A 17,267-nucleotide genomic window follows, 5' to 3' on the forward strand; every position below is an offset into this window, starting at 1 on the left:
TCTCCTTTCTGGTAACTTGGGATCCATTGGTCCTAGCTTCCAGAGCAGGAGAAAACAAGCTTGCTCCGTCTTCTATGTGACAGCCTTTTAGATATCTGAAGATGGCCCTCATACCACCTCTCCGTCTCCTCTTTTCCAGACCAAACATACCCAGCTCCTTCCACTGTTCCTCATCAGGCTTGGCTTCCAGACCCTTGATCATCTTGATTACCTTCCTCTGCACATATTCCAGCTTGTCAACATCCTTCTTAAACTGTGGCACCCAGAACTAGACACAATATGCCTGGGGCTGCTATACGGGGTTTCCCTGGACCCATCTGGGAACTGAGCTGCAAAAATGGCGTTCGGGTGGATTTTTGCTGAATTGGCAAAATGTCTAGGAAAACCTGGATGCATGGCAACTAGGGCAATTTTTTAAAATTAAAAAAATGCTTTAAAAAAATCAAAGAAAAGCCAAAATGTGATCTGACCAAGGAAGAATAGAATGGAGCATGAAGAGACCCCTATCTGCATTTTGTTTCAACAAACCCACAGATGCTGTATGCACTCTCTCTCTCTCTCTGTTTTTTTTTTGCTAAGCCAATCTGTTTTTGGAAATTCTCTCCCCTGCCCTCCTTTTGCTAGCATCAGTGCTAAGCCTTCTGTGCCAGTTTAATTTCCCATTAGTCTGCAGATTAAATCTAAATACTTCGGAGCTTCCTGCAAAGCTGCAGTTTGGTCTTGTGGTTGGTGAAAAAGATGGAGTTCCGGGATATTAATAATCCTGTTGTACTCCATCACCACCACTTCCATTTTCGTCCTTGGCAACCTTGCAAGTCTGTTTATAGAAAGAGATTGCTTGTTGGTTTTTTTTCCACACTCCACAGACACACAGATTTGTGGCTTCGTATAATACTGACATATGCTCTGTCCTGCTCTGCAACAAGTAATAGATGGCTGGGTTGGATTAATTGATGGGAAATATTTACAGTGTACTCCAAGTCGACTAGGAAACAAGTCCCATTAAATTCAAGGAGGCTCACTCCCAGGTAACTGGGGATAGGAAGCTAATTCTACAGTGCTCGTTTTCTCAGAGTTGGTCCATTGAAAATAATGGGCAAGCAGTGCAGGCTAGTCTATTAGGACAAATGGGGCATTGCCCCTGCCAACCTCTACCCTCAGCCAGCCCCCCCATTCCGCTGCTTCCTTTTTATTTACAATGGTCTCACTTTCCTCCTCAGTGCTGCTTTTCTTACAATAACAATGACAATAACAACAATAACAACAATTTATTTATACCCTGCCCATCTGGCTTGGTTTCCCCAGCCACTCTGGGCGGCTCCCAATAGAATATCAGAAACACGAGAAAGCATCAAACATTAAAAACTTCCCTAAACAGGGCAGCCTTCAGATGTCTTCTAACAGTCATGTAGTGGTTTATTTCCTTGACATCTGGTGGGAGGGCGTTCCACAGGGAGGGCGCCACTACCGAGAAGGCCCTCTGTCTGGTTCCCTGTAACCTCACTTCTTGCAGGGAGGGAACCACAAAAAGGCCCTCAGAGCTGGACCTCAGTTACTGGGCTGAAAGATGGGGGTGGAGACGCTCCTTCAGGTATACTGGGCCAAGGCCGTTTAGGGCTTTAAAGGTCAGCACCAACACTTTGAATTGTACCCGGAAACATACTGGGAGCCAGTGAAGACCCTTTAGGACCAGTGTTATGTGGTCTCAGCGGCCACTCCCAGTCACCAGTCTAGCTACCACATTCTGGATTAGTTGTAGTTTCCGGGTCACCTTCAAAGGTAGCCCCACGCAGGGCGCATTGCAGTAGTCCAAGTGGGAAATAACTGAACAAGGAGGAGAATGAGGACGAAACTTGAATTTGGTTCTACCTGCCATTGACTCACTGCCTTTCATGCTACCATTTCCAATGGGCACCAGCTATAGAGTTGGTTAACTTGGGTCCAATAATTTCAATGGGTCTACTGTGAGTAAAACCAAGGCCCCATTTGCACTGCACATTTAAAGCAGTATCATGCCACTATAAACAGTCATGGCTTCCCCCAAAGAATCCTGGGAGCTATACATGCAAGTCCCGCTTACCAACGCAATGGGTTCCCTGGAAAGTGTTCATTGGGCGAGTGTTTGCATAACGAGTCCGCGATTCCCATTGATTCCCATGGAAACTTTTATAACCTGGGATTTGTCCGGTCGGTGCCTCCCTGTTTTCAATGATTTCTTCCTGAAATGGCTGCAGCCAACCAGTAAAAGAGAGACAAAGGAAAAGCAGGTTTGTCTGATCTCTCCTGCTCTCTGTTTTGTCCAGGTTCCATCCCTCCCTTCCTGCATGGTTTCTTACTGAAAATAGCTGCAGCTGACCAGCAAGGCACAAACAAGCAAGGAAATAAGGAAGTGGGCAAACTCTGGCTATTTGGATACCTGAATTTTTGGAGTGTACATCAAGGTTTGGGCAGAATTCTTCTCATTCGGATAAGTGAATTTTCGCATAGCAAACAAGTGAATTGTGGGACCTGTGTTTACTTTGTTAAGGGTGCTGAGAGTTATTAGGAGACCTCTGATCCTCACATTTGGCAGGCGTTATAAGGCTGTTTCTGATTTTTATAGTTTGCTTTTTACTGATTCGGTCTTTGTTTTGTTAGTTTTTCCACTAATTTTATCTCTATTTGTTAAGCTCACTCTATGCTGCTTAACGAAGATTGCAATTAAGTGGTTTATATGAATGATCAAAATAAAGAATGACAAATAAGTGGCAATGCATTACAAGGCTTGCCCATGTTGTTATTTATGTGTTTTCATGAACTTGAATGTTACATGTGTGTTGACAGAAGCACGGTTGGGGGAGGGGATCTTTAATTGGGAGCCAGTTGCACAACAAGGATGATGGCATTTTATCACTTCCATTTTACCAAGGATAGTATACTCTTGCTTACTCAGAGGAAGTTGCAAAACCCAATAAATTTGCTGCTACAACTGACCTGTGGTCCTAGCGGTGGGTGTTGTTGGAAAAACGCCCTGGGGGTGCCTACAAGCCCCCGAATCTCTCATCGTCCTCCAGTATGCGCAGCCCTGGAAAGGCATTTTCCCTCCTTTCCAGTGTGCTCAGCGACATATACCAGCTGATATATGCACACTAATCTTCTGGCACAACACAGCAAGAAGAGTGAGACATCATAGGTCTACTACGATCTACTATTTATTTACACACTATGTACAGACAAAGGCATAATGGTGTCTGTTTTCTCCAGCTCCAAGAGAACAAAACAAAACAAGTGAAAGCGAAACTACATTACAGTGGAAGAAATAAGACTGTCTTCCATTTGTCACGCTCTTCTCAGACAGGCATGTGATTAACTACAATCTCATTTGCAGCATTGGACTTATGTAATACTAACAGGTGTATGGTTTGAATAGGGTGGCGCTGTGGTCTAAACCACTGAGCCTCTTGGGCTTGCCAGTTGGAAGGTTGGCGGTTTGAATCCCTGTGACAGGGTGAGCTCCCATTGCTCTGTCCCAGCTCCTGCCAACCTAGCAGTTTGAAGGCACACCAGTGCAAGTACCGTATTTTTCGCTCTATAGGACACACTTTTCCCCCTTCAAAAATGAAGGGGAAATGTGTGTGCGTCCTATGGAGCGAAGATGCCATAGCCCCGCGACCCTCTCCCGGCTGGAGAGGTGACGCGCGACTGTGGCAGGAGCCTCTCCGCTGTGCCTTTCAGCCGCTCCCTGACCTGCTCTTTGGGGCTGGTGGTGGGCTTCCCCCCGCCAGCCCCAAAGAGCAGGTCGAAAAGGAACCTGAAGCCTGGAAAGCGAGAGGGGTCGGTGCACACCAACCCCTCTCGCTCTCCAGGCTTCCAAGGTAGCCGCCTGAACGCACCTTAAGCGGCACCTTGTTTTAGAGCGGGAAAACAAGAGGGGGAAACTTCTCCCCCTCTCTGCGCAGCACCTCCTGCCGCTTCGCTGAAGGGGCGCTGGGCAGAGAGGGGGAGATTTCCCCCCCCTTGTTCTCCCCCCTCTAAAACAAGGTGCGTCCTATGGTGCGAAAAATACGGTAGATAAATAGGCACCACTGTGATGGGAAGGTAAATGGCATTTCCATGCGCTCTGGCGCTAGTCACGGACCTCCGTGAGCCAGTAGTTGTTTAGTCATGCTGGCCACATGATCTGGAAGGCTGTCTGTGGACAAATGCCAGGTCCCTTGGCTTGAAAGCGAGATGAGACCACACCCCATCATCGCCTTTGACAGGACTTAACTGTCCAGGGGTCCTTTACCTTTACCTTGTATAGTTTGTAAAGCAAGAAGCTTTACATTTCTAAGATACAGTGGTACCTCTGGATGCGAACGGGATCCGTTCCGGAGCCTCGTTAGCATCCTGAGTAGAATGTAGAATGCTTCCGCGCATGCACGTGATGTCATTTTGAGCGTCTGCACATGCGCGAGCGGCAAAACCTGGAAGTAACGTGCTCTGTTACTTCCGGATCGCCGCGGAGCGTAACCTGAAAATGCTCAACCTGAAGCATATTTAACCCGAGGTATGACTGTACTCACCTCCCAGACTGCTTAAAAACTCAAAACCATTCCGAATTACAGCTATAAAAGTTAGCCTTGGTCCATCCTTTCGTGTGACTGTTCCCAACTTTCGTCCAGAGCCATTAAAAGCTTTAAATTTGAGCATTTGGCTGTCAGAAGTCCTGTTATTTATGGGACGAACATTGAGACACCCAGAGTCAACTTCTACCACCACCTGTAAAGGTGACTGAAGCAGGGCATTTTGAGCATAGGTGCAACACTAATGTACTGCAAACACAACATGCTTGCAATACCACCTGCCCATAGTCAGGAGGCCTTCCTGACTCAGACTAATTAGTATCTGCCGCCAGTGGCGTAGCGTGGGGGGTGCAGGGGGGGCCGGCCGCACCGGGCACAACATCTGGGGTTAGGGCAAATCCACGGGTTAGGGGGCGCAAATCCACGGGTTAGGGGGTGCAAATTACTTGCCTTGCCCCGGGTGCTGACAACCCACGCTACGCCACTGTCTGCCGCTACATTGCTTGCCTCTAGATATGGAAGGGGATTTTCAGAAGGACAAAGCCAGCCATTTGACTGCTCTTAGGTTACGGCTGATAAGATGATAACGCTCTTGATGGTGTGTTTGCAGAGCAGCCAATTATGTAGTCTGGGTTTCAAGGTGTCATCTTTTCAGCTGTGCAGAAGGTGAGCACACACAGGTCTCTGGGTCCTAGTGCTGGAGGCTCCCCTCTAAAACTGGGGTGAACCTGCTGTACACACTCTTCTCCATCTGGGAATGACAAATCTGTCTGCAGTGGTACCTCGGGTTACAGACGCTTCAGGTTACAGACGCTTTAGGTTACAGACTCCGCTAACCCAGAAATAGTACCTCGGGTTAAGAACTTTACCTCAGGATGAGAACAGAAATTGTGTGGTGGCGGCGTGGCGGCAGCGGGAGGCCCCATTAGCTAAAGTGGTACGTCAGGTTAAGAACAGTTTCAGGTTAAGAATGGACCTCCGGAATGAATTAGGTTCTTAACCTGAGGTACCACTGTATTTTGGTTTCACTCCGTTTCTCGTTTTCCCAGTCTTACATTCAGTTCTCTACATCGTCACATCAGTTTTCAGATACCTTTTAAAAAGTCTTTGTGAAGATTCACCAGCATTTTAGTGCAAATTTCTCTCAGTATACACATTTTTGCATGCAATTCTGCCAGCTACTATATATATATGGCACTCTGTGCCATAGCTATCAACCTTCCCCTTTTTTGCGGGAAATTCCCTTATTTCAGCGCTGTTTCCCGCTGTTTCCTGCTGCTATCCCGGATTGTTAGATATCCTGTAGACTGTCCCTGCTGATCCCTTATTTTCAAATCCGAAAGTTGACAGCTATGCTCTGAGCTGGTTTAGCGCAGTGCGCGGGGGACTCGCCAAGTGGGCTGCTCAGTTTGGGGGTGGCTCATGGGCCAGTAAAATGGTCTTAGTGGGCTGCATCCTGCCCATGGGCTGCACGTTGCTGACTCCTGATATAGGGATTTTAATGCAAAAGTTGCCCTAGCATATGCAATTTTAAACTGTGTTGCAAAATTCAGAGAAGAGAAAAGTTTTGATTCATCACTGTCTTTCTGTATGTGTACTGTTTGGGAAATATAAGTCTGTGTTTGCATCCATGCACCTCTGCCTGCATCCACAGTTTTCTAGTGCAAAGTTTTCTTGTGTTTTGCTATTCTATGGCCACCAGATGTCTCTGTAGCTTCACCAGAACACAACTTCATCACAACAAGGCGACTTCTTTTTGTCTGCGAACCTGGCCAGCTCTGACTGTCCCTCATTACATTTGGCTGCTATTATTTAAAGAAGAGCTGAGGACAATAGGAGCTTCTAATGATTAGCTGTTAAATTAAATGTTCCTCTGGATAAGCAAGACATTTGAATTAACAGCTACTAAACACCCAGAACCTGGAATTCAGGGTATTTAAATTGATTTTCGCACAGGTTGTTTTTAAAGAAGGAATGACCCAAAACTCTACGAAGACTGTAAATTTCAATTACCGGTAAGTCCATGGCTTTAATTTGAGGTAATGCAGTATGTCCACAAAATGCTGCCTCAAAAGGCCATGTTAAGTAGCTGGTAGCTTGCCTGTGGGCATATATATTAATCAGTCTCCTTGGGACAGCTTTCAAAACGAGACTACCACATTGCGTGGCAAGGTCCCGACCCCTCCCCCCTTGGTTGAATAAAGACACATGACCCAAATATTTAAGGTTAATGGGCTAAAAAAGGCCACAACTTTATTGGTTATAGATTATGAGCGGTATTGGCTTAGGCATTGGATCTAACCGACTATATCTGACTCCAGCCTGTCTGCTGGGAGTCCGGGAAGAGTTAACCACCAGGAGAGTGAGTCCTGCTGATGCACATTAACTAGGAGCTCCCCCAGGGGTCACTGATACGGGTCGTGCCTTAGGCCCTAACCTCCCTAGGCTTCGGACAGTGTTAGATCAGGGAGTGCAATACTTGCCTCGCCCTGGGCTCTGGCAACCCATGCTACGCTACTGGCACGGAAGTATGCTTTGACTTGGGACTTAATTGTCAATTAATTGTTTTATGGGGTCCTTCTCTTTAGAACGGGGCAAGGGGGGAGGAACCCATTTCAATCCAAAGGCCCCAATCTCTCACAGGCAACTTTCCACTTGTTGGTTTCGGAGCCGGCAAGAGAGTATGCCGTGGTGATAACTGCAGGATGTGTCATTATCCAAGTGCGGCATCCGTCAATGTTGTCAAAAACTTCGCCTGCCTAGCAGCAGGTGAACTCGACTTTTATATTTTATATTTTTTAAATCCCTCTCCTGTGACAACTTGCTTTCTGGCTAAGTCTGAGCTTGAGCTCGCTTGACAAGCCCTGTAACACCGAGTTCAACATTTGACTTGGGGAGAATGACACATCAGCCTGGCTCTTTGTAATTGCTTCCTGCACTGGAAATCTCCAGCCATCATCGAGGTAGGAACATGATGTGACTCTGACAGTCTCCAGGACCCCAGGCTCCTGACTCTGAGAAGAGAACCCGGTAAATCAAGTCGGAGGGAGAAAATAGATTTTTTGACTTTTTTAAAAAAATACAGAGATTTGAGATCCACCTCTAAGACCTCTTACAAACCCCTAAGACCTGGCTGTGCAGCAAACCTCGCCCTTTGAGAACCAGTGCCCTTTCCAATTATTTCCAAGATCCTGGGAAGGTTATTGAGCAGAAATCGGCTGCCTGTTTCGACAGCCCATTATCTGGGCTCAGCCATTAGCGCTCTTTGCAAAATGAGAGCGTGTGCACAAATAACTATGCACGAGACAATGCTGATTTGGACAACAACCTACGTCCATAATGAAACCCCTAACCGCTCCAAGAGAGGTGGGGTATGATTCCTTCCCACCGATGGATGGGCCGTCAGCCCACATCTCAGTTCCTGCCCCCTAGTGTGCCATAAAGGAGGGCAAAGAACACAGCTGATCAATTTTTAATGCATATAATGGAGTTTTGATTGTTTGTGTTTTTTAAAATGTTGCGACTCTCGGAAGGCACCTCTCTAATTGACGGGTGCCCAAGGCGCTTCAGTGGTCCAAGCGCTAATGAAAGTCAGTCGTCCAGTTGGAGAGGAAGCAGCTGCAGAGAGCAAGACACAGGGTCAAGTGCGAATCCTACACACACTTATGCTTTTGCAGCTCCATTAGCAGGTCACAAAAGGGACACATTTTGTGTCTTTGTGGTCATGGGGTGAATTTTGAGGGTGGAGGGGACTCTTCTCTGTTCCTCCTGGCTGCCTCTTCAACATTTCATCTCATGTCATTTATTACAGTGGTACCTCAAGTTACAGACGCTTTAGGTTACAGACTCCACTAACCCAGAAATAGTACCTCGGGTTAAGAACTTTACCTCAAGATGAGAACAGAAATCACGTGGCGGTGGTGCAGCGGCAGCGGGAGGCCCCATTAGCTAAAGTGGTACCTCAGGTTAAGAACAGTTTCAGGTTAAGAAAGGACCTCCAGAACAAATTAAGTTCTTAACCCGAGGTACCACTGTATAGTTCTACATCTCTTTTTACTCACAGGAGTCACAAAGCGACATACAATAAATAATAACATAGTAGAGCATCACACAATTACAACATAAATCATACAAAATAATTAACAAACCATCAGTAAAATAAATAAATAAATAAATAAATAAATAAATAAATAAATGCAAATAATCAGTCAAACAATCACCCTCCATAAAACACCATTGAAGCCGTTTCTGAGTTGATCCCGGAATGTCCAGCTTTTCCTTAAAGGTAAAGGGGACCCCTGACCATTAGGTCCGGTCGTGGCCGACTCTGGGGTTGCGGCGCTCATCTCGCTTTATTGGCCGAGGGAGCCGGCATACAGCTTCCGGGTCATGTGGCCAGCATGACTAAGCCGCTTCTGGCGAACCAGAGCAGCGCACTGAAATGCTGTTTACCTTCCCACCGGAGCGGTACCTATTTATTTACTTGCACTTTGACGTGCTTTCGAACTGCTAGGTTGGCAGGAGCAGGGTCCGAGCAACGGGAGCTCACCCCCTTGCGGGGATTCGAACTGCTGACTTTCTGATCGGTAAGTCCTAGGCTCTGTGGTTTAACCCACAGCGCCACCCGCGTCCCTTAGCTTTTCCTTAGGATGTCCCTATTTTCATCGGAGAAATGTTGGAGGGTATGGAGTTTTCAGATTGCCTCCCCTGCCATCTGAAGGCAGCCCTGTATAGGGAAGGTTTTTTTTTAAAAAAAATGTTTAATATTTTCTTATGTTTTTGTATATGTTGGAAGCCGCCCACAGTGGCTGGGGCAACCCAGTCAGATAGGCAGGGTATAATTATTACTATTACTGTTATTATTGAGAGGATGTCTGTATTTCCATCGGAGAAATGTTGGAGGGTATACTGTTCCCAAAGGACAATTTCCCCATCTGCATTACAGAGGGCCAAAATGCCCATTTTCCTAATACTACCCCCCCCTAAAAAAACCTCATTTCACTAGGATTGATTGATTGATTGATTGATTTTCTGCATTCCCTGTGGGGAATGATAATTGTTACTGCTCATTTAACAAACACCTCCTCCCCTGGGCAGCGTTTTCAGACAATGTGCAATTATAACCTTAGCGTATTAAAGCTCAATCTAGGAGGCCAAGGGAGAAGGCTGGGCTTCAATCTTTTGCCTTGACCTGCTAGTTTTCTATGCTTAGGGAGTGATTCCGTACGTAGGAGCAACTGACCAAGTTTATGAGAAAGCTAGATACAAACCCTTCGTTTTTGCCCCACTAGTTTTCTAAGTACAGGGAACGGTTTTGCGCAGAGGGGGCAACAAATGTGCCCGAGAGAAAGCTAGACTCAAACTCTTCTTGATGTGCTGCTTTTCTAGGTGCGGGGAATGTTGTCCAAGGAAGAGATTTCACCCAGATTGTGTTTTCCCCACTGCAACCTTAAGCGATACACCCCAGACAATACTTTGCGTCCTCGATGGGGCCAGAGCTCCCAGGCAGCTTGTTCACAGACCTCTTTTGCTGAGTCGCATAATGAGATGCGCTGGCCTTTATTTATAGGATTGCCTCAAGGATATGACAGGAAGAATTGAGTGTGCTGCCAAGATATTAAATGAAATTCCCCGGGAAGCCAATGAATGCATTCAAAAGAACCTCTGAGGCAGAAACGAGGAAGAAACGGGCAAGGTAAGTCACACATAATGATCTCAGTTTGTGTCCATTGATCTGGCCATAATGTGCCTTTGGGAAGGGAATGGCTGTAAAGTTCGTTCGTTCTTTTTTCTTTAAAAAAAAGTCACTCCCATGCTTCCAAGGGGGTTGGGTGGCGGTGGCGGTGGCAAGTTTGCCAGCCGAACTAATTGGGTCGCAGGAGTTGCTTGCCAAAGTCTTCCCCTTCTTTGTGCGTTGGCTCCGAAGTATTTTAAAAGAAAGATGCCTGGGGTGAGCGGAAGTGCCGCAAAACTCCTGGCTGCAGTAAAGGATGGATGGATTCATAGATTTCTGGCTCTTGCTTGCTCAAGAACTGTTATGTACTAAGCTTGGATCCTAGAACAATAGGCAAGTAGGATCCTAGAATGAAGCAACTGATTGGCTTGCAGGAAAAGACCAATCAGGCTCCAGGAGGAAGTTGATCAGCCTATTAGGCTGGTAGGGTCGCAGAATGCAACAGCTGATTGGCCTGCAGGAAAAGACCAATCAGGCTCCAGGAGGGAAGCAGAATCAGCCAATCAGATGGGATTTATTGTGTAAATAGTGTATATAAAAGCCTGAGGTTTGGGGGTGCAATTCAATCACTGTTTCTAAGAGCTGCAATAAAGAGCATGAAATCACTACAGGACTCCGAGTATATTTCAAGATCATAAGGCAATCCAGTCCAGCATCCTGTTCTCACAGTGGCCAAGCAGATTCCTGTGAGAAGCCCATAAGCAGGACTTGAGCCCAAGAGCCCTCTCACCTTTGTGGTTTCTGGCAAGTGGTATTGAGAAGTATTGCTTCTTCTGACCAGGGAAGCAGAGCTTAGTCACATGTGTCTGGTTGCAAGTCTGTTCCATCCCATTTGCTGCATTTTATTTTTTTAAAGCACAAAAATTGTATTTAATGTTTATGCATTTGTTGAACGCCAGGTTTGATTCAAGGTGTAGATCGTGCAAACTGGGGGAGGAAAATTGTGTTGCGATTTGCATCAGTACAGGAAATGCAAATAAGGTCCGTCCATTTCAAAATACAGATGGGAAAAGGAAATCTCCATCATCCCCAGGTTACATCCTCGTCTGCCAACTCAGGTTATTTTATTTTAAAGAACCTCTGGTGGCATCTTGTGCCTGCTGGCTTGGATTCACTGTCTTATCGGCATGGTTGTGGAGCTGTTTTTTAAAAAATATTTTTTATTGATTTTCCAATTAAAAACATCCAATTAATATATCCAATCATAATACTCCAATTAAAATAAAAAATAAAAAATAAAAATAAATAAAATTAAATTTAAAAAGACCAAATTATAGTCCAAATTATAATTATTATTTTTTCAGAGCTCCCCACAGTCTGGATCTCTGAAGCATATCTCTACATCTCAGTCCTGCCTCTCCTTGTTGTTTCCATATTTTCCACATCTCGATTTTGACGCTTTATAATTCTCCGTCCCTGAGTCCACGATTCTCAATCATGCCAAACAACATATACTTTCGTCCATTGAATACAATGGACACCACTTAGACACCACTAGACACCACTTAGCCTTCTCTCTCGCTCATAATGAATATGTGGAGCTGTTAACATGGCAAGGAGCCAGTCTCAGGTCTCCCGCTGAGGATTCCTGCAGGCCTAGATACTGAGCAGGATAAGAGGTTGCGGCAGGAACAATAAAGGGTCATGTAGATAGAACTCTTTGGTTTAGGGTGCCTCCTCCCAGTGTCAGAGGCTGGACATCAGAGGAGGAATGGTGGAGATGGCCTCCCCCTTCTCCTGAACCTTCTTGAGAAGAGGAGGACAGTACAGTGGTACCTCAGGTTACAAACACCTTGGGTTACAAACACTTTGGGTTACAAACTCTGCTAACCCGGAAGTAGTACCTCGGGTTGAGAAATTTGCCCCAGGATGAGAACGGAATTGTGGGGCGGTGTGGCAGCGGCAGTGGGAGGCATAGCTGTCAACTTTTCCCTTTTCTTGCGCGGAATCCTATTCGTAATAAGGGAATTTCCCTTAAAAAAAGGGAAATGTTGACAGCTATGGTGGGAGGCCCCATTAGCGAAAGTGTGCCTCAGGTTAAGAACGGTTTCCGGTTAAGAATGGACCTCCAGAACGAATTAAGTTCGTACCCGTGGTACCACTTGTCAGGTCTGCCTCTAGATCCCAGCTCACAGAGGACCAACGCCCGGTGGATATAATATACAAAGTCTTTATCGAAGTTTAGTTTCCATTTCAAGGCTCTGGGCGCGCAGACCCACGTCTCGACGCTAGACCGGCTAAGTCCCCTCTGACTCACTGCTCCTCCCACACCAGTTTAAGATCCTCGCCCGGCTCCACCTCCTACGCTGTTCTTTCCTTCGCTGGGTCTTTCTGCCCTCTGGGGTCTCCTCCTTCCTGGACTCTTATGACGCTGACCCCCCTTGGTCTTCCCCTTCCTTCCGGCGGGCTTTAGGACCTGGCTCCCTACCCGGGCTCCCTGCTGTGCCGCTCGCCTGTACATTTGAACTTGGCGCGCGCGCCCAGCCGGTAACCTTCCTCCTGACCGTTTCCCCGCTTCCTGATGTGGGCGTGACCAAACCTGACTCCTCTCCTCCCGCTGGTGGTGAGAGCACTGGTCCCGATTCCTGGGACTCCCCCTCCCCACTGCGCTCTGGTGGGGAAGCTGGTCCTGATTTCCAACTGCTGCTCAGGGACTCCCCGCTGGCCCCTTCCTCCTGGGGCTTCCCCCCTGGAACCCCCCTCGCCCTGGCCATCGGCGCTCCCTTCTGTGAGTCCTCCGATTCGCTGGAGAGGCTTGTGGAATAACTCTTTCCACTGTCACTGCCTGCTCCCCCCTCGTACTCCTCCTCCTCACTCTCCATTTGCTCCCCCTCCTGTGTCTCTCCTTCTGAACCCCTGACATCCATCCCCCCCTCGAAGCCCCCCTTCCCCCTCCCCCTCTTCAGGTGCGGGTTCCGGGTGCTCCAGTGTTGTGGGGGTAATTTCAGGATACAGTTCGTCCCCCGAGGCGTGCATCCAGCGTGATAAGTCCGGGAAGTCCTCCATGGGCTCGTCGATGGCGATTTCCTCCGCTTCCATCTCCTGGGCGGTGTGTTCGAAATCTGAAGCCGCCCCCAAATCACCCAAGACCCCCTCTCCCTCTGTCGCCTGAGGTGACTCCACTTCCCAGGGTCCCTTCGGCATGTCTCTGCGCCAGCCCACTTCGGGTTGGTCCTCCCACCAATAAGATCCCCCCGTGCCAAACCCTGAGAGTGATCCCTCTGGGGAACTGCCTCCCGGAGTCGATTCCTCAGCTGAAGAGAAACCCCGGAAAGTGCTGGCTGAGTGTGTGGGTGTGAACAGACAGTCGTCAAAAAGGCCCGCCGGCATGGGCTTGTGCGGGAAAAGTGTATGGAATTCTTCCTTGAGTCACTGCTCCTCCAATGCGTAATCCTGCACCCACCTGTTGGCGCTGGCCGGGGTGTCCTCTGTGGCGAGAAGATATTTGATCCCGTCCTCCCCCCACCTTGAGTCTAAAATCTCTGTGGCTTCATTGAGTGGCTCCCCTCTCGGCGACCCCCCCTTTTTGGGCGCTTCCCTGAGCTGGTCTGGCGCCGTCCCTGGTGCCTGAAACCTGTGGGGCTCTCTGTAGGGTGTGAGCACTGATCTATGAAAGACCGGGTGCATTCTGGACCCCTCCGGGAGTGTCAACCGGAAGGCCACTGGGTTGATCTGCGCCTCTACTTGGTACGGCCCTAGCTGCTTGTGCCCCAGCTTCTTCTTGGCCAGCGATCTGGCTGGAACTGCCTGGGCCGCTAACCACACCCAGTCTCCTACCCTGATGTCTTCTCCCACTCTCCTGTGTCGGTCTGCCTGCACTTTGTAAGCCTGTTTCGCCACCTCTAACTGCCTCCTGAGCTGCTCGTGGATCTCCTGCAATTCCGCTGCAACGGCCTCTGCTCCCTGCGGCTCCCCTGCCTTCACTGTCTCCAACCCCGGGAAGGTTCTGGGATGCCGCCCATTGTTGGCGAAAAACGGCGTCACCCCCGTGGACGCGTGCTTCGTGTTGTTGTAGGCAAACTCGGCCAACGGTAGATAGTCCACCCAGGTCGAGGGCTGCTGGTTTGCGTAGCATCTCAGGTACTGCTGCATAATGGCGTTGACTCTCTCCGCCTGCCCGTTGGTCTGCGGGTGTCGCGCCGACGCCAGGCTGACCTTGACGTTCAGGAAACCCATCAGCTTTTGCCAGAAGTTGGATATGAACTGGCGCCCCCTGTCGGACAGGATGGATCGTGGCAGGCCGTGTACCTTGAACACGTGGTCTATAAACAGCTTGGCGGTCTGCTCGGCTGTAGCCACCTTCGCGCAAGGAATGAAGTGGGCCATCTTGGTGAACAAGTCTACTACCACAAGTACTGCCGTCTTGCCCCTCGAGCTGGGCAGATCTGTGACAAAGTCCAGGGCCACCCTCTCCCACGGTTCGAACGGTGTCTGTAGCGGTTCCAACAGGCCTGCCGGCGGCTGGTGTACTGGCTTGGCCCTTTGGCAGGTGTCGCACCTATTGACGTATTCCGCGACATCCCCTCTCATCTTGGGCCACCAAAAGTCTCTGGCTACTAAGTCCACCGTCTTCTCCTTGCCGAAGTGTCCCGCGCTGGGCGCGTCGTGCATCTGTTGTAGGACTTTCGCTCGGAGGTTGTCTCCCGGTACGTAGAGGGCTCCTTTGCGGATGAGCAGGCCGTCGCGTATTTGGAAGTCGTCGTCCCTCGCCGTGCCGCTACGGACCTCCTCCATCTTGGCTCGCGCGAAGGAGTCCGTCTGCAGCGCGCGCCGCACTGCTTCCAGGTCCACCGTGGCTGACGCGCATGCCCACGCCTTCGGTGCGAACATGTGCTTGGCCGCCGGCGGTGCCTCTTCCTCGAGATACTGCGGTTTCCTGGACAGCGCGTCCGCCATGATGTTGTTGTTTCCAGGGATGTATTCTATTCTGAAGTCGAAATCTGCAAAGAACTCCGCCCAGCGGATGTGTCTCTGGTTCAGGAACCTCGCCGTGCGCCAGTACTCCAAGTTTTTATGGTCTGTACGGACCTGCACCGTGTGTTTGGCTCCGACGAGGAAGTGCCGCCACGCCTTGAAGGCTGCATGTATGGCCAGTAACTCCCTGTCCCAGATGGTGTAGTTCTGCTCCGACTTGCTGAGTTTTCTGGAGTAGAAAGCGCACGGCCTCCAGTCCCCCTGGTGGTCTTGCTGCAACAGGACGGCCCCGACGGCCCTGTCTGAGGCGTCCGTCTCCACTCTCATGGGCCTGCTAGGGTTCACGTGTAGCAGGTGTTCCTCGGACGCGAAGAGATTCTTGAGCTTTTGAAAGGACTGCTCTGCCTGCTCCGTCCAGATGAATTTCTTCTTCTTGGCACTAAGGGTGTCGGTGATGGCCGCTGTCTGCATGGCGAAACCTTTGATGAACTTGCGATAAAAGTTGGCAAAGCCGACAAACCTCTGGACTTCCTTCCGATTGCGTGGGCTCTTCCAGTCCAGCACTGCACGTACCTTGGTACTGTCCATGGCGAGTCCCTTGTCGGACAGTTTGTAGCCCAGGAAGTCCACCTCCGTCTTGTCGAACTGGCACTTCTCCAGCTTGGCATAAAGCCTGTGCTCCCGCAGCCGTTGCAGAACCTCCCTGACATCCCTCTCGTGATCCTCCGGCGACTCCGAGAAGATGAGGATGTCGTCCAGGAAGCAGAAGCACTTCTTGTAGAGAAGACCCGCCAAGGCATGATGCATGAATGCTTGAAAGCAGTGGGAGCCATTTTGTAATCCAAAAGGCATAACTCTATACTCATAGGTGCCCAGCGGCGTAAACATGGCCGTTTTCCACTCGTCACCTTCGCGCACGCGAATGAGATTGTACGCTCCCCGCAGATCCAACTTGGTAAAGATGCGACCCTTCCTCACCGTCGCCAGCAAGTCATCGATCTTGGGCATAGGGAAGGCTGAGGGCTTGGTCTTCTGGTTTAAGACGCGGTAATCAACGATCAGCCTTTTCTGGGGCGTGTCCCGCTTCCCCACAAAAAATACGGGACTGCCCCCCACCGCCTTGGACTCTCGGATGAATCCCCGCTTCAAGTTGTGATCTATGAACTCCCTGAGCTCCTGCAATTCATCCTCCGACATGGAATACAGTTTCCCCTTCGGGAGCGTTGCCCCCGGCAGGAGGTCAATCTTGCAGTCGTAGGGTCTGTGGGGAGGCAGCTTGTCCGCTTCTTTCTCGCAGAAGACCTCCAAAAACTCTTTGTACTTGTTAGGTACTGCTTGCAGGATGCCCAAGTTCAGCTGTGGTCCATCCTCCTGCCCCTCATCTTCCAGGTTAGCCAGGATGCAGTGTTCTGCGCAGTAGGAGGAGCCGAAGGTTAGTTGACGCTGGTACCAAGCTAATGCCGGGCTGTGCCTATCCAGCCAACTCATGCCCAACACTATGGGCGTGTCTGACAAGCGGGTGACGTTGAAGCTGATGACTTCGCGGTGATTACCAATGCGCATCACCATTGGCGGTGTCTGCTGTAGCACTTGCCCTCCCAGTAGCTCCCTGCCGTCCACCGTGACGACGTTCAGAGGTACCGTCGCTGGCAGAAGGGCTATGCCATGTTGCTGGATGAACTCCATGCCTATAAAATCTGCATTGCTCCCAGAATCAATGGAAATGGGGACTTCCACGGTGAGCCCATTTGGGAGCTGGAGGGATGCGGTGAGCTGCACCACTGGTTTGGGCGGGAGGGGGTCTGTGGGCTGTAAGATGCCTGGGGACTGCTTCACTGATACGTCTGGCTGGGCCCCAGTGGCTCCACTTCCAGCCAGACAGTGCCGTTTCCCTGCTGTGGTGCAGTCTGCTGAACTGATTCTGTTACTGTTGCTGAGGCTGCAGTGTGCTTGTGGATCCTCCGGGGACACTCTTTCGCCATGTGTTGAGCACTGTCGCAGATGTAGCACTTCCTGGTCCCTCTAGGAGGCTTCATTTTGACTGCTCCCGGCGTTAGGGCTCCGGCTGGGGACTG

Source organism: Podarcis erhardii, assembly GCF_964252035.2.
Source record: "Podarcis erhardii genome assembly, chromosome: 16".
Taxonomy (NCBI): Eukaryota; Metazoa; Chordata; class Lepidosauria; order Squamata; family Lacertidae; genus Podarcis; species Podarcis erhardii.